Source organism: Camellia sinensis, chromosome 3, assembly GCF_055761805.1.
Source record: "Camellia sinensis isolate YWXY chromosome 3, ASM5576180v1, whole genome shotgun sequence".
NCBI classification, from domain to species: Eukaryota; Viridiplantae; Streptophyta; class Magnoliopsida; order Ericales; family Theaceae; genus Camellia; species Camellia sinensis.
In genome coordinates, this window is record NC_138963.1 from 199,533,466 (window position 1) to 199,539,551 (window position 6,086).

Below are 6,086 nucleotides of genomic sequence, written 5' to 3' on the forward strand. Positions count from 1 at the left end.
GGCGTTTCATGCCAGATTATGTTGAAGAAGGGACTGAGGCTGAAATTGGAGCTGCTGCCAATATCGAACCTTGGCTGACTTAGAGTCAATATTTTCTCAAAATAAAATCCTGTTATCCCTTGCATTAGGATTTAACTATGTTGTGACGTTGTATGTGAACTTGTAGTTTTATTTTGTTGTTGGACTTTGGCTTTGTAAGAACTTAAAAGTTCCTAACTAGTAGTTAAAATTTTATCTAGCAAGTTATTGTTATTTAAAATCTTATGACGTTTCAAAAAAAAAAAAAATTTTTTTGGGGCGTCACAGCGTGGTAACTACCAGGGATGCCCAGCAGTCAAATTAAGTCATTCAAGTTAAGAAAATATAATAAAAATAATAAGGGGGTTAGATTGTGAAACCCCGTATTTTTATATAATAAAAATAATATATATTCAATTTTCTTAAGTAATTATTCGCAATATTTTGAATTTAACAGTTTGTATATTTAAAAAATAATAATAATAATAATAATAATAATAATAATAATAATAATAATATATTTAATCAAACTCTAATGAAAGTCAATTAGACTAATTAAGTTAGGTGAGATTTAAGATTAGTTATAATTAACTAATTTTGTGTCAATCAAGATTCATTAAGACTAGGTATTGCTCAATTAAATTAATTAGTATAATGGCTCCAAAAAAAAAAAAAATTGAGAGTGTTGTGTTGGGAGCCTTAGATGAGTGCACATGTGTAGTGTGGTGCCTCAAAAGAAGTTGTGTGTGTGTAATACATGTGCTGGAAAGTTAGACTCAAATAGATAGAAAAGAGAAAAGAGAGAACCAAAGAGAGAGAGAGAGAGCTTCATTGTTTTTGCATGCGATGTAATTAATCTGCTGGTGCAAAACCGTGAGAAAGAGAGAGACACCCGTGGGTGAGAAAGAGAGAACCAGAGAGTTCAACTCCTTAAATCTTTGCTGGAAATTTGAAGGAAAACCAAGGGAAAAGTGAAGAAAAGGAAGGAGAAACTCAAGTTTGGCTTGGATTTGTCAAAATTATGCAAGATTAAATGTCTATGAAGACTCTAGGTAAGGATTTGTCTCTCAAAACTTGAAGATCCTATGGTATTAGAGTTGGATTTATGGGCCATTACATGTATTTTGCTTGAGCATGTTAAGAAGAAGGTGATTCTTTACATATATACAAGAATATGTTGGATTTTGAAATTATATGTTACATGCATCCTAGGATTGAGTTATGTTGAAGTTCAATCTTATAATTTGAAAGCTATGGAAAGGAATTTAGACTAGATTGATACATACATCATGAATTTTGAAGGAATTAAAAATAAAACTTTGTAGATATTATGAATTGTTAAGATTTGGGTTTGCATGTAAAAATCAAGTTTATGGAAAATAAATTAGAAGGTAATTATTAAGAAATTGATGTTGAGATTAAATATTTGAGTTTGATTTTCTTCATCCTTCACATATTCGAAGTTTTCCATTACATGCACGGTAAGTTTTCAAGATTTTAGAATTTAATTCATATTTTAAAGTTTATGAGTTTGAGATTAAATTCTGATATAAATTAAGAAGTCAAATTATAAATTGAGCTTGATGATGTAAAAATTGGTTGGATTTGGTAAATGTTTTATACATGCATTTTGGATTTTGAGGAACTTAAGGTAAACAATTTCATGTTTTGAAGAGAAGAAGGAAGAAATTTTATAAGAAAAATCAAGTTTATGGAAAATTAAACATTGGTTTAATTTTGAATATAGAAGAATTAATTAGTTTTAATCTTAATGTCATGCATGCAAATATTTTCCTAAGGGTCATATAACTTCAATTTCATGTACATTAAAAGGAATTAGAAAAATGGTATCAGAGCTGACTCTCCGGAGTACCGAGTGTGGGCCCCTGGCGTCTCTCGGTGTATGTGGGCGGGCTTGCGAGCTGGCAGGCTACTGCACGGGGACGTGCAGCCTTATGGGGGGTGGATTGTAAGGCCCCGGTGTCCCACATCGGGAATGGAGGGGGAGTTCCTGGGCTATAAAAGTAAAAACCTGGACCCTTATATAGCATCGAGGCCTTTTCCCGAGTGGTGAAATCCCTAACAGAACTCCACAGTTAAGCGTGCTTAGGCTGGAGTAGTTCTAGGATGGGTGACCCACTGGGAAGAATAAATCCGTGCGGGCGTGGCCCAAAGCGGACAATATCGATGACGTGTGAAGGGTCGGGGCGTTACAAATTAATTTTGTCTACAGTCTATCTGAATTATATATTAGTGTAAAAGTTAGTTTTAAATTGACTCAATTCAATCACTAACAAGACATTATTAAGAATAATAATTTTGTGGGTGTTCAATATTTGTTGTTTATAAATTATTTTAATTATGATTCAATATAATAACTATTCTTACTAAATACCTTAGTTAAAAATCTTAGTGTATCAATTTTCAGAAACCCACACAAAAAAAAATAATAATAATAAAAAAATAATAATAATAATACAAACAAACAAACCATGGGCAAACAACCTATAGTTCCTACCAAACCCACTGGGAAGAACAAATCCGTGCGGGCGTGACCCAAAGCGGACAATATCGATGACGTGTAAAGGGTCGGGGCGTTACAGAAGATGATCGTTCTCCCCCTCACCACCTTTGCAGATCTGCATGAGATTGGGGTACAGATTGAGGACGCTATGAAGCCGGGCCTCATTGACCAGGAGAAGGAGCGGCCCAGGAGGGCGTTTTCCCGTAGTTCGAATGCGACCACCAGTGGTGATGCAGCTACAAGATCTTCTGAAGTGGGCATGGTCGCCACCACCACATCAAAAACAGCTACCCCATTCACTGGTGCGTCCGGAAGTAGCTCACAAAAAACCAAATATCCACCTCGAGTCAAGAGGGTTTTTGCCCCACTTTATATGCCTTTGTCAAAGGCTCTAGAGGCCTTACTCTGGAAAGGATATCTGAAACCGTTGGAACAACGGCCTCTACCCGATCCTATCCCTCCAAAGCATGACCAGACTAAATACTGTGCCTACCATCAACAAACCGGTCATGACACTGACAGTTGCTTTCGTGTTCGCCATGATGTACAAGAACTGTTTGACAACAAGGTCATCGCCGCACCAGCTCAGCAAAGTCTATCGCCACTGGATCAGTGAACTTGGGGGATAGTATGAATATGTGATCAGGGGATGAACCACCTGCGGGCGGCACTCAGTTTACTCTAGATGTGGCGTATGGCACGCACTGCTTTGTGCATTTGTGAATGCTGGTTTTTGTACTTTCTAACTCGGGTATTGAGTCAGTTTTGTTATGTCGTTTAGAGTCTGTCCAATTGTATAGAGTCAGTCTTTTCATACTGCGTCAGTTGGGTCTGTCTTGTTGTGTCGAGTCAGTCCTGTTTTGTTAGAGTCGGGTGATCCCGGGGGCATTACCTCGGGTATCATTATTTTGTTTTGTGTTTGTTTTTTCGCTTCCTTTTGAGTCTATTTCCGCTGGGGAGCCAGTTACACCAGAAGATCTAATTGAAACAGCTGTGGTTTTCATGTTTTTGTGCTTGTTTCTGCTTTGAGCCTGTTGTGCCAGCAAACTTGAATGAAACGGCAGTGCATTCCGCCTGCTTTCTGTGCTTTGAAATCATTACATTGACCTGAGTTTTTCAAAACCTTTTTGAACATTGTGTTGAAAACAAAGAGGAAAGAATTCCTCGGGATTTGCAAAATTTGATCAATTGAGAGAAAGAGAGGCGTGCTAAGCCCTTAATGAATGAGATCATGTTTGTTAATGTGAGTACTGAGAAGGATCCTGGCTTGATCCAGATTGGTTCCGCACTATCTTCAGCGTGAGCAACTAATCGCTTTCTTAAAAGCTTTCAAAAAATGTTTTGCGCGGTCCTGCGAAGACCTGTGTGGAATCGCTCTTGAAATTGTGCAGCTTAGGATCACTCTCAGCCTCGAGACTCAACCCCTTTGCTTCCAAACCTTGAACCTTAATTCAGAATGTTCAACGGTCAACCACAATGTAAGGCCCGTATGGCTAAATCAGAAGCAACCCATGAACTAGGGATGAGAATATCGGATGTGATCAAAGGAAGCTTGCGAAGCTAGATCAAAAGCAGCCCTTGAACTAGGGGCAAAAATGTCAGATGCGCTCGAAGAGTCAAAGATGAGTCTTTTCTGCAAACAAGGGAAGACTGGCAAGAATGCCAAATCCCAGAAGGGGGAAAGAAGAAAGTATTGCTGAAGGACAACCAAGTTCCTATCCACAACACTAGGGGAAAATTCACCCTCCATTGGATGGACTTCTACATCATTAGCGAACAGCAGCCATTCTCTTGGATTCAGATGGCTCCGGGATCTCAAACCATTCAACATGGACAAAGCTAAACTTTTACCCTTGAGAGGCTCGCTGGGCCAAAAACCCAGAAGGACGACTCAGGCAAAAGTTAGAGCAAGAAAAAGAACAAAAAAAAAAAAAAAAAGGAAAAGTGAAGAAAATGAAAAATTTTGAACAAAGAAAAAAATTGAAAAGAAAAGAAAAACAAAGCTCGCAAGGTTGAAAACCCAGAAGGGCGGCCTTGGCAAAAGTTAGAGCGCAAAAGGAGAGGTCAATACTCGAGTGTACCTTATCCCCAAACTACGTAAGGCTTGATTCCTATGTTTGGGATACGTAGGCAACTTCATTCTAAAGTCCAGCCATAAAACACTTCCAATTCAATTGTCCTGTCTATGAGATTAAACGGGTCATCTTGGTCTTCTCCGTATCCGAGAGTTCGGTTGTGACCTTCACCATGAGAACTGGTTACAGTGCACTGCGGTACTATTCAAACAAGGGGCAACTTTTTGTTATCGTGCAGTGTCCTTCAGACAAGGGGCAATTTTCCATTGTTTTTGGATCTGAGGTTGTGAATCTCAAGAGTCAATTCTACGTTGGTCAAGCAGTAGCCATTTGCAAAAATAGTTTTTGAGAATTTTTACTGAGGTTGACTAATTCTCTCGAAAATTATTCTATTTTTCCAAAACTGGACCATTTTTTTGGACCCAAAAAGGAAAATTTTCAGTGCTCATAACCTAACTTGCATGATTTTAAATCAGAAAATCGAACAAGCATGTTAATCTAACTCTTATGTTGGTCAAAATTGTTTTAGAAGAACGTTAAAAACAAAAAAATGGTCAAAATAATGAACTAGGGGCACAGTTAAGTTAGGTGCTATGTCTTTTCCCCATTGTCAACATACTTGCGAAAAAGGGCACCGTATCTTCCAAAAAAGGGCACAACAGAAACTAACAGCAAAATGCCGAAAGTTCTCTCATCTTCCAAGCAGCGAGGTATCAAGCTAAGTGCGAAGCACGAACCGGAATTGAGCAGGATATTTCGTTCCCTCATCTGGACAGATCTAATCACCTCCAAACTCCCCAGTAGAGCATCGTCAACCAATGTCAATTGCAGATCTGTTGTACATCCAGCTGCATCACAACCCCTCTGTGGGGGAAGTTCACTGTTGTGAGCAGAAGAAAGAGAATCTAGCAGAATGCTAGCGGCAAGAGCTCGTAACTTCTTGTTTATCCATCAACCATCCAGGGGAGGGATAAAAAATGAGAGATTGAAAAATAGAGAGACGTGCGCTGAGAGAAAAAGTGAGGAAAAGGGCTTTTTCAGAAAAAAAGAGCCCGAGGGCCGAGTGATGTAAGAATCACAAATGAGAAAGGATGGGAAACAATACCCAAAGAAACAGGCTCCCTGTGCACGTCAGAGTGTCGTGTCTTTTTGTTTTATCTCGATTCTTGTTTTGAGTCGTTTCGAGTGTTACTCGATGTGTTTAGGTTGTTTACTTTTTATTTTCCGTTGATTGAGTCGTAGTGCACTGTGTTCAGTCGTAGGCTCAATACCCTGGTCAAGAACTCATCTCTTAATTTCAAAAATAAAATCATTTTGTGCTCTGAGTGCTGTGCCATTCTCCATATTTGTGCAAAACAAGATTCGTTTTTTCGTAAAACCGCAGGGTCCAACCCAGGTCATGCGGGAACAGTAAAACTAGGACCTATCTGAAGCTATATAGGCTCTAGACTGCAAAGCAAAAGAAAAGA